The sequence below is a fragment of the Hipposideros armiger genome, unplaced genomic scaffold (assembly GCF_001890085.2).
Source record: "Hipposideros armiger isolate ML-2016 unplaced genomic scaffold, ASM189008v1 scaffold_1616, whole genome shotgun sequence".
Taxonomy (NCBI): Eukaryota; Metazoa; Chordata; class Mammalia; order Chiroptera; family Hipposideridae; genus Hipposideros; species Hipposideros armiger.
This window is the reverse complement of record NW_017732966.1, coordinates 93,593-109,176: the sequence shown is the minus strand read 5'-3', so window position 1 is coordinate 109,176 and position 15,584 is coordinate 93,593. Positions and strand designations below refer to the sequence as shown.

The 15,584-nt window shown below is 36.8% G+C and overlaps 1 pseudogene; it reads left to right on the top strand.

Moving 5' to 3' along the window:
• Window positions 1-502: 502 nt before the first annotated feature.
• Window positions 503-2,003, top strand: LOC109377899 (heat shock cognate 71 kDa protein-like; annotated as a pseudogene).
• The last annotated feature ends 13,581 nt before the right edge of the window (window positions 2,004-15,584 follow it).

Here is a 15,584-nt window from a genome sequence, read left to right as displayed (position 1 = left end):
TACCATAATCGCTAATGCTTTTCTACCATGCTTTTTTTGGTTGTTTAAGCTAGTAAATCCAAAACCATGTAATTGAGAGTTTCATTATCTGCCTTCTTCTGAAGGAATAAAAATACAGGTATTTAAGGCAAGTAAAAACCGAGTGGAATGTTAGGAAAATTGTAGTATTGATCAAGATTGTTCTATGCTTCATTAGTCTTTTATCCAATACATTCATCTTGTTTTCCAGTGTTCCTTATACTCAGGTATCCTGAACATTTTCTGATCATTCTTACCAACTACTTAAATCAGGTCTTAGCTGCCTAATGCCTATTCTCTTAAGGTTCCCTTTACATTTTTCAGAGTCTAAATAATTTGTTAACAAATCTGATTAACTCAAGAATGCCAATGTGCTAATGTATCATGATTGATTAATATATTATCAACTCTATATACTTGTGTCTTTAAAAGACAACTTTTAATCATTCAATTTTTGTACTAAACATGTTGAATTCTGGGGCAGCTGTTGGGATCTGTCTTCTTGGCAAGACACACTTACACTGAAGCAACCATATCTAAGGGACCTGCAGTTGGCATTGATCTTGGCACCACCTACTCTTGTGTGGATGTCTTCCAGAATGGAAAAGTAGAATTAATTGCCAGTGATCAGGGAAACCGAACCACCCCAAGTAATGTCACCTTTACTGATACTGAATGATTGATTGGTGATACCGCAAAGAATCATTGCAATGAACTCCACCACATGGTTTTTGATGCCAAACGCCTGATTGGACATAGATTTGATGATGCTGTTGTTCAATCTAATATGAAGCATTGGCTCTTTATGATGATGAATGATGCTGGCAGGCCCAAGGTCCAACCAAGTAGAAAACAAGGGAGAGACAAAAAGTTCCTATTCAGGGGCCGGCCGGTGGCTCAGTTGGTTAAAATCATGAGCTCTGAGCAACAGGGTTGCCAGTTCAATTCCCACATGGGCCAGTGAGCTACACCCAAGCTGAGCTGCCGCTGAGCTGCCAACAGCAGCCAGATGGCTCAGTTGGTGAGAGTGTGTGCTCTTAACAACAAGGCTGCTTGTTCAACTTCTGCATGGGGTGGTGGGCTGCGCCCCCCCCCTCCACTCCCCTGCAACTAGATTGAAAGGTGTGACTGGACTTGGAGCTGAGCTTGCACCCTCCACAAAATAAGATTGAAAGACGACAACTTGACTTAGAGATGATGGGTCCTGGACAAAACACATTGTTCCCCAATAAAGTTAAAAAAAATGTTTCTATCCAGAGTAAGTGTCATCTATGGTTTTGACACAGATGAAGGAAATTGCAGAAGCCTACCTTGGGAAGACTATTACCAGTGCTGTCGTCAGGGTACCTGCTTACTTCATTCACTCTCAGCACTAGCTTACCAAAGATGCTGGAACTATTGCTGGTCACGTAAAATCATCAGTAAGCCAACAGTTGATGCCATTACCTATGGCTTAGACAAAAAGGTTGGAGCTCAAATAAATGTTCTGATCTTTCACTTGGGAGGTGGCGTTTTTCATGTGTCATTTCTCACAATTGAAGATGGAATCTTTGAGGTCAAATCAACAGCTGGGGACACCCACTTAGGTGGAGAAGACTTTGACAACTGAATGGTGAATCATTTTATTGCAGAGTTCAAACGCAAGCATAAGAAGTACATCAATGAGAGCTAGATGGCTGTTCGAAACCTCTGTACTGATTCTGAACGTGCTAAGCATAGTCTCTCTTCCAGCACCCAGGCCAGTATTGAGATTGATTCATTCTATGAAGGAATCAACTCGTGTCCAATTTGAAGAATTGAATGCTGACCTTTTCCATGGCACCCTGGACCCTGTGAAGAAAGCCTTTCAGGATGCCAAGCCTGACAAGTCCCAGATCCATGATATCATCCTGGTGGGTGGTTCTGCCTGTACCCCCAAGATCCAAATTTTTGTACTGAAAAATAATTACAGTGAAAATTTAGAGCCCACATCAGGTCTTGGTTAATTGTTAGACAAAATATTTTGTATTTCTGAAATCCCATCTTGAAATTATTATACCTTTCCTAACCTTCTGACAAGCATGATCTAAATGGGTGGGACTACAAGTTGATATTATCTTCTACTGAGCAAAGGAAAGAGAGGTGTATCATTCAGTTCAGTAGTTAACCCCCTTTTCCTGTATGTTTTATAGCCACTTTGGCAAACCTCAAAGACCAAGCAGGAACTGGAGGCCAGAGTCCTTATCAAGGTCATCGACTGGACTGAGGAACCTGTCCTCAGCCAGCAGTCTAGAACTTGTCCTCCATCTGTTTAATCCCAAGAAATCGTATTTACAACATATTACCTGACTTTCTGAATCAGATGTTTTCTTGATTCATGTTTTGCCACGCCCGTAACCTTCTGGCCCTGACTTGAACAATGCTAACAGTTGGGAGTCATTCGGAGCAAAAATGAAGCAAGGGAGGAGAGCTGTATCTCCTTTTCGTGTAGACTCCTGACAGGCAATGTCTGCAGATTTTCAGGATCCCAGTGTCTCAATACTCAGCTGGAAATGCTGGCTTCTTGTCTTCTTTGAAAACCAAGGTCTGTTTTACAACTGTGACCCTGTCATTGTAAGAACTTTAATTAGTATTGAACATAGCCTGGCAGAATCCTAAGTATCTGTGAGGCTACATTAGTTCTATGATTTTTGTGCTCCACTGACTATGAATTAAGGACAATATCAACTTCAAGGTTCTTCTTTCTTCTTCAAACTTTTCAATATAGCCATTAGCTAGATTAATATTTTTTCTTAACTGTTATATCTTTCTTTTTCCCCTCTAAATCATGTCTTTCAGGTGATAAGTCTTTTGTCTTGGACCAAGTAGGGAAATAGTGCTTTTTTCCAAAAATGTTTATGATTTATCTAAGCCTAATTTAATTTACCTTTAAAATATAGTCCTATATGGCTTTTATTAGCACTGCACTGTAATTCTGCTTCATTATTACATTTTTGTCCCTTTAAAAATAAGTTTAATTTAGCAAAAGGTCTTTTTGCAACCCAGATGATGGGACACAATTCATTAAATAAATGTAAAAATAAAATTGCTGGGCAGCACTTCTATGGTTGAACAACATTTCACCCCCATCACAATGTTTATGGGAATGATTTGCAATACCGTATAAGATATAAGTCTTTAACAATAGTTTAGTAATAAGTGTATCATTACATGGTTGCACAAATGTCTTTCTCCTCAATAAAAATTTTAGTTATGTGAACACTTTGTCTTTCAGAATGGCTTACAAATAAATTTCTACCTTAACTTGTGCATTATAATAAGGAGAGAAGGAAGAAATTCTATTTTTCGAAACATGACCCAACAACCTAATGACTTGTTTAACTGGGCATTAATATTTGTAGCTGCCAGATCTTTTCTCTTTCCTTTAAATGAATTGGCATAATGCTAATTATTTCATATTTAAACACAAAATGCCCTTTATAGGGGAATAATTGTTAGCATTTTCTTAGGGCAGTTTGAAGGGCTCCCTCGTCTAAGAGACAGTCCTTTTCTTCCAAAAAAAAAAATATTCTGTTCCCTGTTCCTTCCTGCCCTTTTTTATTTTTGAGGAATAATGAAAGGAAAGCAAATTATTTTCAGGAAAGATAGAGCCTACAAAAGTATTCTTATATGTTTGAGTAAAAAAAAAAAATAGCTTAGATTCTAAGCGGCAATATTAAGTAAATTTGTTATGGTTAATCTATTTGTAGGTTATTTCTTGGTGCTGTGCATCACTATTTTCTGAATCCTTATCCTAAATAACTCAAGAGCTTAGCCCTACAGTGTATGATCTTGAATAGCACAACTCTTCACTCCTCAGCGAAAACATCCATCACCATCAGCACCTCCACAACAAATTTTATGCTTGCCATGTAATTTAGTCCACCTTGGCTGCTATAACAGAATTCCATAGGCTGGGTGGCTTATAAACAACAGAAAGTGATTTCTCACAGTTCTGGAAGCTGGGAAGTCCAAGATCAAAGTGCTGGCAGATTTGGTGACTGGTGAGAGCCCCTTTCCTAATTAGTAGATAGCCAGCTATCTTTTTGCTGTGTCCTCATGTGGCGGAAGTGGGTGAGGAAGCTCTCTGGGGTCTCTTGTAATGGCACTGATCCCATTGGTGATGACTCCACCCTCAGGACCTAATCTTCTCCCAAGGGCTGTGTCTCCAGGTGCCATCACACTGGGCACTAAGTAGCATACAAATTTTGTGGGCACACAGATATTTAGTCTATAGCACCAATGTTCTTAATTCTATATTCTGCCCATTAACCTGATCATGGGAAGAGTTTTTTCAGGCCATCCAGTGTTTATATTCTTAGTTTGGTAAAACTGCTTTCAAAAGAAACAACCAAATAAAATAATCTCAAATCATGTTTTCTAATTCCATGGTGCCATAAATCTCTCTAAAATGGTTGCTTTACGATGGTTAGTACTTATGAACTTTCCTGGAGTTAAAACAACAGAATATATATTTTTTTATGAGTGACATAATGAGTTTCTTAACTTGCTTAATGAGACTCTTTTTCACATGAGTTTCAAATAAAAAGTATGTAGATTATAGGGCAAAGGGCTATATTTACTTGCATTATTGCCCAAGTAGGTGTTTATTTATATCTGCTCAAATAAGTCGCTTCACTAAATATAACTTCTCTGATTTTTTCTTTTATTTTTAAATGACAACAAAATGTAAAGTTCATCTCTTACTTTACTCGCAATATTATTATCAGGGTCAAAGAATAAAACATATTTATCAATTCTCCATAGACTGAAACTACTGTAATATATATTATTAAGAATTCCATATGAAATATTTCTCCTACTGGTTGCTAATGGCATTCTCAATATAAATTAATTGGGCATTTTTTTTGTTTTTTTTTCTTAGTGCTTTGATGCTGTTACTTTACAAAAATGACATAATACATTTCATGTTTACAATTCAACCTTAGACTTGAAAGATTTGGCTGCTTTTGAGTTAGCCATGGGATGTTAAAGAATATACTGATAGATAGCTTGGTATTTCCAGTCATCTTGTACACAACCTGGTTGCTTAATGTAGGTTGTCTTTTTTAATATGTGCAATAAAAGCTAAGTCCTTTATTAATTAAAGTGACATCCGAAACCTGAGTTAACACTACCACTCCCTATTGGTGGGGATTCAGGTCTTGATCTTTCACATTTGTGTCTCTGTTTGTCTCCATTTCTTGCAGAGTCCTGAACACATGGCGGAGTATTACCCAGGTGCTGATAGGACACAATTGCACATATTAACTTTACCACCCTGGGGTAACTGTCAGCTTAGTGCACTAGCTAGACTAAAATTACATTGTGGCATTTAGTAATTGTCATTCAGGCCCCAAAGACAAAGATGCTGACTCTAAATTTCAAAGCTGACCTTTACAAGCAAGTTGTTTGGAAGGGTTTCCTTCCTTCCCAGGAACCTCCTAGTTAGCATCTTTAAATAATCTAGGGAAGCATCCACCATCATTAAGATACATAATGCAGTCACTTCCACTTACTCTTGATACTTGGATCATATTACATTTATTAATTGATCTGAAGCATTAAAACACAATCAGCCTTCTTTTCTAATCAGTGATAATTTTTTCAAGCAGATTTTAATGAATAATCTAATTATAAGATCTTCAGAAACCTGACACTTCTAAGGACAATGAAAACAAACAATTGAAAAAAAATATTGAATAAAGTAAAGAAACTATGAAGAGCTGAGGAAGGACTATGAAAAGCCTAAGGCAAAATGTGAAAACTTTTCTTATTATTTGACATGAAACTCTGAACGAGATAATGCAAATGTTAACCTAATAAGTGCACTGTCTTGCAGTTTTCTTCAGAACCCAAGTTGCTTTGTTGTAGTATCAATGCAAGAAACATTTCATAGACATTTTTGTCTTCAAACTGAAAATTCAAATTTCAGTTTCAATTCACTAATATTTCAGGATTTGTGTGTAGTGACTGCAATACATACATATAGATAGATATATAGATGATATAGATACAGATGTTCAACCCACTTATTCTCTGTTGGCAACACCCACGATTGTTAATGTGCAGACCCTTAAGATATGTAAGAAAGGTCGTATTATAACAAACAAAACAATATTGTAGTTTTATCCACCAGAAGTCAGTATAGCAGGAGGAATACATTAGTAATGTATTGCTGCATAGTAAATTATGATGAAACTTAGCTGCTCAAAACATTTATTATCTGACTGTCTTTCTGGGCTAGGACTCTTGGCATGGTTTACCTGGATTGTCTGGTTCAGGGTCTCTCACAAGGCTGCATTCTCTCACAAGTCAGTTGGGGCTGCAGCCTTATCTGAAGGCTATATTGCAGAAGGCTCCATTTCCAAGTCCACAAATTTGGTGTTTGGCATGTTTCCATTCCTTGTGAGCTATGAGACAAGGACCTTAATTCCTTAGTGACTTTTGGCCAAACTGTCCTCAGTTTCTTGTCACATAGGTCTCTCCATTGGGTAGCCCACAACATGACAGTTTGCTTCTTCAGAGCAAGCAAGAAAAATGAGAGAGAGAGAGGGAGAGAGAGAGAGAGGGAGAGACAGGACTGTCCAACCTGACATTATGACATTAAGTAAAGCAGCAAATTTGTATGTGACTGTTTTAAATAGACTGACATGAAAGTAGAGATAATAGACACTATAAATTGTTCATATTTTAATGATTTTATAATATAATTTTTGAAAATGATTTCAAATGCTGTGATCATTTTAATACTTCCTCCAGTAAGCATTAATGTAGCAGCCTCAACAGTAGTAGTTGTTGCATTACTTCATAAACAACACTTTCCAATAATAAATTAATTGAATTGTCAATTAAAAATATTGAACATGATATATTTTGCATATCAGGTCTCTTGAAGTGCCCTTTCAATATTTACTCACTGTGAAAACATCCATTCCATAGTTCACTAGGACAGAAAGCAAATAGTGAGTTGTTACTCTCAACTAGCACAGTATATCAGGATTTGAATGCATTTATTACCAAATCAGAACTCGAGCGTTGAACTTTTAGGACCTCCCATCTCCATATTTTGTGCTTGCTTCCCATTTTTAACAAACATAAAGAAATTAAGCCTAGAGAGAATATATAAATCGACATCCTCAATTTCTTCAAGTAGTTATTGATAAACCTTGGGCTAGAATTCACTTATCTGATTCCAAGTTGAGTGCTTGTTCTAAAACTGCATATTCACACTAATATGTTATAAACCATAGAACCAACCATAGAGTACAGCCTATGAGATATAGGGCTTCTATGCTAGATAAACATACATCACTAAGAGCATAAATGAGCAAGAGTGAGGTGGGTTTTAAAGAAATTAGGAAGACAATATGTATTAGGAGCTCTCGAGCATTTTAGAAAATCATTCAGTTGAAACAAATCTAAGATGGCTACAAATATATTTCATTGACTAAAATAAATCCCCAAATGACAGGGTCTAAAAAAACTTCTGAAGTGAATAAATTGAATAATAAATTCAGCATATCATTTTTTCTTTTTTTTCAAATATATACTAGTATGCAGATTAGAGTCACTATTTAATTTGCCCCTTAAGCGCTGGACATTGAGCATTGATACATACTTTGAATGCTATGGTTCCTGAAATAAGCATAGACTGGCCGTTTTGCCCACTGACAACATGGATTGTCCGCTGACCCTGCTCCTTCACTCTTGATTGTTGGGCGGATGCACACACATATCTGCTCCTAAGAAAGGTCAGGCTGGGAAATTGAGTGTCTGGACTTATCACCTTTTATCTTAGAGACAGAATCTTCTCCTGAACTGCATTTCCTCTGTGGGGGAATTCCCTAGATATTTAGATGCTTCATTGTAATATATAAAATCAATAAATGAGGGACGGAATTTTTCTCACTATCTGACAAGAATATCACTATGATATTAAAATGTTTTTTAGTCAGCATCATATCAGTCTTGTGAGATGTATTTAACCCTATTTTACTTATAAAGAAAGTTAGTATTAAAGCAGTTAAGCAACTTTCCGAAGTCCAATAAATAACACCAATTAATTCTAGATGTTAGCCGAGTTCCTTTGGCCTCCCAAGCCAGTGCTCTTTTCATTAGTCTGCACATTGTCAACGATCATTGATGGAGAAAAACAAAATTACTGAAGGAGAAAAGAAAGTTATTTAATATAGAAAAATAATTAGATTACCATTTGAAGCCACAGGGCTACAACTGATAACTAGCAGTACTTAAATCATGATGATTTTCAAGCAGTAAAATTCAAAACTGTATATTTTTTAGTTACTTGCAGTAAAGAGATATAGCAGTAGTATTCAAGTCTGTCCACAGATATGGGGCTAGACTTGATGATTTTTAAGGTCATTTATAACTTGGAGACTCTATGAAACCCTAATATAATGCAGTTATGAGTTATTAGGAAAACAAAAGAGCAAACATCTGAATGCAGCATATAATTAGTGGGACAAGACACAGTTCCTGCATTTCCTACATAAGATCCATATTGCTTTTGTAAATAAATAAACTAGATTTTAAACCAAATAATGTGTAAGAATCAAAATTCTTCCTCAATAACAACCTCATTTTTTTCTTGCTGCTATTAAAAGTATGGGATGTTAACGTGATTTTACTTAGGTAACCAGCACTAGTGATAATTTTACAAGTCATTTGTTATGTCTCCCTATTGAATCTGAGAGAAGCCGGTTGATATGGTGGCAGTTGACCTGTGCAGAGGTCCACATGGTAAATAACTGAAAGAAGATCCAGTGTGGAACTGAGAACCTTAGTCCAACATTTCACAGGGAATTGAATCCTGCCGATAAATATGTGGATGAGTTTAAAAGTGCATAGCCCCCACCTGACCGTTCACATAAAATCACAGTCTCAGCTGACACCATGACTGAAGTTTTATCAGAGACCTGAGTCAAATGACCCAGCTAAGTGATTCTAGTTTGTGTACTTTCTGCATGTGCAATGTAAAATCCAGAAGGGTTCACTCTAAAGTTTTATGACAGCCATTCCTCCATGAAGGCAGTTGAAGAATTTTTGGAAACTCTAGATAAGCTGATTGTGGAGGAAAATTACGTGCCAGAGTAGATATTTAATATGAATGAAACCTCCCTATTCTGGACACGGATGCCTGAAAGAACTTCCATCCATAAGGAGGCCAAGTCAATGCCAGGTTTCAAGGCTTTTAAGGACAGGATAACAGTCTTGCTTGGAAGCCATGTTACAGGCTACAAATTGACTTCCTTTGTGGCCTGTCACATGAGAACCCCCAGGGCCTTCAAATATATCAGTGAGCACACACTGCCAGTGTCCTACAAGGGCAGTAAGAAGTCATGGATGACCCAGCTCCTCTTCCAAGATGCCCTCCTGACTTGCGGTGCCAATGAAATGGAGAAGTGCTGTTTGGACAACAATATACCGTTCGAGATTTCGCTTATTGTTCTTTTATCATTTGTCTTTGTGTATATTTTATTATTCATTCACTCAATTGATTCATTTAACAAATGCTTATTGATTATCTACTCTGTATTAGGCCCTGAGGATATAGCACTGAGCAAGACTGACAGAGTCCTTACCATCATGGAGCTGATGGTCTAGTGGATGAGATAATAACTAATCTAATAATCATGAAATAAATGTTAAGTTACAACCATCACAGCATCTGACTTGGGTGGTTCCCTCATACAAGTTTGCTGACTCAATGAATAAAGTGAACATTTTTAAAATTAAATTTATTGAGGTAACATTGGTAAATACAATTATATAGGTTTCAAGTGTGCAATTCTATAAGTGAAATAAATCAGACAGAAAAAGTTGAGAACCACATGATTTCACTCATAGGTGGGATATAAAACTGAAAGCAACAAACGAACAAGCCAAACAAACAAGCAAGGATTCATAGACACAGGCAATAGTTTAGTGGTAACCAGTGGGCAAGGGGAAAGGGGGAGGTTAAGAGGGTAAAGAAGGTCAAATATATTTTGATGGAAGGACGTTTGACCTTGGGTGGTGAACACAAAATGTGATATATAGATTTTGCTTATTGTTGATAATGTATCTGTACATCCTCTTTTTAATGGTGATCTTCATCCCAATATCAGAGTGGTGTTTCTCCCTCTTCTTTGATCCAACCCGTGGATTAAGGAGTTAAAGCAGGTTTTAAGAACTACTGTCTAGGGGAGGACCTTTGCTGCAGCTGAGGAGGACCCTGAGAAGACACTGATGCAATTCTGGAAGGATTACCCCATCTATGATTGTATCAAGAACCTTGCTTGGGCTTGAGATGATGTCAGCAATGTGAATGGCATTTGGAAGAAGATACTCAAGAGGTTTGTTCATGACATCAAAGGATTTGCAAGGAGAAGGAAGTTGCAAAAATCCACAAGGTTGTGGTTGAGATGGCAAGCAACTTGAACCTGGGTGTGGGTGACATGGAGCAGCTAGCAGGGGTTTCTGAGGAATTGACTAATGAGAAGTAGTTGGAACTGAAACAGGAATGCATAGCTGAAGACGAGGCCAGAGAAAAGGAAACTTCTGGAGGAGAAAAAGAAAATTTTCAGTGAAGGGTGTAGTAGAAGGTTATGCAGACCTCAGCAAGCACTTAAAATGATTGAAAATATGGACCTCCAACACTGAAAGGTTTTTATTAAAACAGAGGAATATTCATGATACATTAACTGCTTACAGGCAAAAATGATGAAAGAAAGTAACAAACCAAGCAAACCGTGGACACATCTCTGAAGAGAGTGACACCTCCTCAAGAGTTCCAGGCAGGTCCTTCAGGAGCTACTCCAGAAGGTGGCATTGTGATCATAGGAGATGACAACTCCATGCATGATGTTGCCCCTGGAAACCTTCCAGTGGGACAAGAGGTAGAGGCAGAAGCCAGTGATGTTGAGTATCCTTGTTGTTAACCAATGCATGACTGTATTTGAATTTTATGATTTGAGCACAATAGCATTTTCACATCTTAAATACAATTTTGGAGGAAAATGTAATGATATTTGTTGGCTTCTAATTCTCATCCTTTGGGGAATGTGATTTTCCTAAGTATATAGCTTTTTCTATAAAACTCATTAAAATACAATTTTCCATGTCCCCATATATTTCATTTGCAACAAGTCCAGCACAATTTTATCTATGTTGTAGGTCACTAAATGCTTTCTACACAGAGTAATATTTTTATCAATTTTTATTTTATTTTAGGAAGTTTAGTGCTGTTATTCACCTGACATGTGATTAATAGTTAGTGGGAAATTTTTGAAAATGTTTCTCAATGTTTTGACAAACCTTTGGAGGAATGGCTGTCATAAAACTTTAGAGTGAACCCTTTTGGATTTCACATTGCATATGCAGAAGAAGTACACAAACGAGTCACAAAAATTAGGCATTGTGTATTTCTAAAAACATACAGAATGCTGACATAACATCTTCAAATTTAGAGACAGAAATAATTTCAGGCAAATAGGTTTGAAATCTATTTCAAATAGATTTTATGTTGTATGTCAAATTTAATCCATTTTTTACACTACCTGTTGTGCTGTGGTATGAAAAATTCTTACCTCATTCATGCTCAGAAGAAAAAAAGTATAATAATCAATTGTGTCTGTAATTGGTAGAGCCCCAAAACAGGAGTGCTTTTGCTATATGTTAATATATGCCGCTGCTCTTTCAGCATCTTCTAGACCTTGGTCCTTGTAGAATGACAATACATTTGAGGAAGGCCGTTCATTATGTCCTGAAAATTTCCACATTGAACTAAAGTGTGCTTTCTTATTTCACAAATCCCAGTTTTGCTCATTGGTAAGTTACAGCTCAATTTTATTCCATCTTTTCACTGACCCCACCCAAGAAATTTTGAAAGTCCAATTTTTAAGCTCTTACAAAGTCTGACTCTGTTGCTTGTGATTTTTGTAAACTTCCTCTACGGCAGAACACATTTTTGTGGAGTGCTGACTATGGGAGACAAAGTACTGATGATACTTTCTTTATAGCACTGTTTCTCAAGTGTGGGGGAAGAGTCAGGCTCCTTGGAAGTTAAGCCCTTGAAAAAGTTGCCCTAGTGATTTTGCTATGCGCTTCTCATTAATAAACAGGAGTTCCTTGTAACGGTACATGATAGCCATTACACATAAACAAGCTCCTCTTCCCATGCAGCCACACAATGCCTTGTCAATCATGGTTGAGAATTATGGAACATGTATCTTCTGTATCTGATTAATATAGTTAGAATAACTCCCAAACATAAACCATGATCAAACATTCAACTCATCCCTTTCATGAGCCTTTGTCCTATTTCCTGCAAGGAATGAAGTACAGCTTCATGTCCTATGCAATCATCAGGTGAATTAGCTTTTTTGTTATTATATTACGTTACTTTGTTGAGCATTTATTTATTTTTTTATTTTATTTTAATTTTTTTTAAAGATTTTATTGGGAAACTAGGGGAGGGGAACAGTGCTGGGGAATCGGAGGAAGGGGAACAGACAAGTTGCTGTTGCTTTGTTCTTCAGTCTAGTTGTGGAGGACGTTGTTTCACTGGCCCAAGTTGGCACCATAATTGCGCTCTTCCCGGGTGAGGCAGATCAGTCGCCGGCTTCTGGACGGCCGCTCACAGCGGCTGCTGGCCGCTCACGCTGGCTGCTGGCTACACATGGTAGCCCATGGCAACCCACTGCAGCAGGAACTGCAGCCTACGCCATCGTTGGCGACCCACGGCAGCCCAGCCCCAGGTCGAGCTGCCATTCACCATCTTAGCTGCAGAGGGCAGTGTCACTGTCCCTCATATGTGGGATCCAAACCGGGGCCCACTGGCATTCCAAGCCAGTTCTTAACCAACGCGCCACTGGGCCGGCACGAGCATTTATTTTTTACTAAATTTTTTGGGTGACATTGGTTAACAAAATTATATGTTTCAAGTGTACAGTTCTATAATGCATCATCTACATATTACATTGTATATTCACCACCCAAAGTCAAATCTCCTTTTGTCACCATATATTTAACCCCCTTTACCCTCTTCTACCATCCCCTGCCCCCTTGCATTCTGGTAACCTCTGAACTTTTTTTAATATAACAGATAAAATATTGTCTCTATGGTTTAGCATATGTATTAAGTAATATATACTAATTAATTATATACTTTTCTGAAATTTTTAATTAATTTTTCTCCTGGGCTAAATTTCTTATTAATTCAAAAGGCTGTGATCTTCTCAAGGCATTAGCTAATGGAATGCCCTGTTGCATTGTTCACAGAACTTCACACATGGTTCTGTATTTTTATCCATATCTATGAATATTACAGAAAATGAAATCTGTTTTAGGGAATGCTAAAAATATGTTAAGGGTAGAAATTATTAAGGTTTTGTACTTTGTACCATAGCTATTTTTTAACTCTTGAGGTCTTATTATTTTATAGACTTGTATATAATGCCCAGTGGTATTTGGTTTAGAACATACATATATTTGGCTAAGTTCTACTTAATATCCAGTATATGTAATTTATAGTGTTGTCCTTAGTTTTCTGTGATGGTCCAGTGACTTCTATTTAAATCAATGGTACAAAGTGTGAGTAACTAATTCAGCTTAATTTTGCTTTACTTATATCATTTAAATGAAAATAATGCAAATGCTGATATGATAAAAACAATTTAATTATCACTTACCAAAGACAGTCTGTACTAGGCATTATAGCAAACATGTGCATAGTTTATTATCTCACTTTATTTCACCAACGTAACTGAGAGAAAGGCTTTTTTTTTCCATTTTGAAGATAGGCTAAGGTTTACCAGATCATACAACTAATAAGTATTGAAACTGACTGATTCATAGTGCAATGTTTCCACATGTTCAGAGGACACATTTAACATCAGTAGTTCAGTCTTTCATTCTACCTTTCCATGAAAAGCAATTTTTTGGCCCTATTGAAGATTTTTTTTTTATACTGAAGTTCCTGGTTATGTATGAATCAGTAAAAATTCCCAATGCCTGATATTTATCACAAGTTATCTACCAGGGAAGTGTAAGATGAGAGAGAGAGGGGGAGAGAGAGAAGAAAGTGCAAACATGGAAGCAATTTTTCCATGTAGTCCTACCAATAGACATGAGAATACAGTTTATATTTTTAGCCTGTTCTACTCATTACTTTCAGGATAATAATTTCTGTAAATTTATTCTCAAGGTACTGTCGACCATGTTTTATTTACCTTGAAATGATCTCTCTCAAGGTTTTAAGAGGAAAGTGCTCTAGTTTGAGTGCTCTGGGAAGTGGGAAAACATTTCATGTTCCTAAGTCAGTGCTTTTTTACAATGCTTTTTCCTATTTCTATAGAGAAAAAAGTCATTGTTACATGTCTACTGTATTAATGGAATTTAGAATTATTTTGGATCACTAGCTATGCTTTTACTGCAGAAATGAGGCCATATTTTACAGGTGTGGGATGTGATCAGGCCTCTAACACACATCTTAAAGCAGAAGATCTTGCTTGTAATTAGAACTCGAGCAGTAATATTTGTGTGATGCTACTTGCGAACGCGTGCCTTTTGAATAACCAGTACTCTTTTCTCTGGCAGTGGCTCAACACCCATACATTTAGAGCTCAGAACCTAACCTCTTTCTTCCAACTTTGTTCCTGCACTATTATTCTAAATATCTCAAAGACAATCTTTTATTCTTAGCCTCTACTATGATTCTGATTTTCCCTACAATAAACAGAGTATCTAATCATTCCTCAATTTAATGTGTTGGTTGGATTTTTCCTAACCCAATTCAATGACATATATGTCAAAAATGACTTTAGATGAGTTTTAGATGAGTTTTAGAGGAGATGACATGATTTGGCAAAGCAAATGGAGAGGAGTTGGATTGGCAAAGTCTTTGTTGTTGATGGACAGTGAGAGAATGAATGAACTCAGAAGAGCATGAATAAAGATTTCCAAGAGAAAGAGTATAAGTAGTCAAGTATACATCTTAGACCTTTTCAAGTCTGATGGGCACATAGAAAAAATAGAAACAAGGATAACTCTAATGAAAGAAGGTATTATAGTAGAGAATGGCAGTATAGTTAAATCCACCATGTTTTTAAACTGCACTTTTTACCTGACATTACACTAAACTCATGTACATAACTTTTTTTACTTTACCAAGAACCTGATATATACATTTTTATTTCCATTCTACAGGTGAGAAATCTGAGATGTAGAGAGGGTAAGAAGTTTACTAAATAATCACACAGCTAATAAATGGCTCAGATGAGAATTCATTTTTATTTTCCTTACCCTAAAATGTCTTGCTCTTGAACTCTGCACCATAAAACTAAGAAGTACAGGGGAACTGAATTTTTACCTCTATCTTCTTAGGTTTTTGGTTTGGTCCTGAAAATGAAACTAACAGAAGACAGATTGACAGGAGAACAGCATACAAATATGTTTCATGTGACTTGAGAGCACCCATAAGGAAAAGGAGATCCAAAGTGGCAGAGCCTAAATGCATTTAGACTAGGCTGAACAAAAAGAGCTAT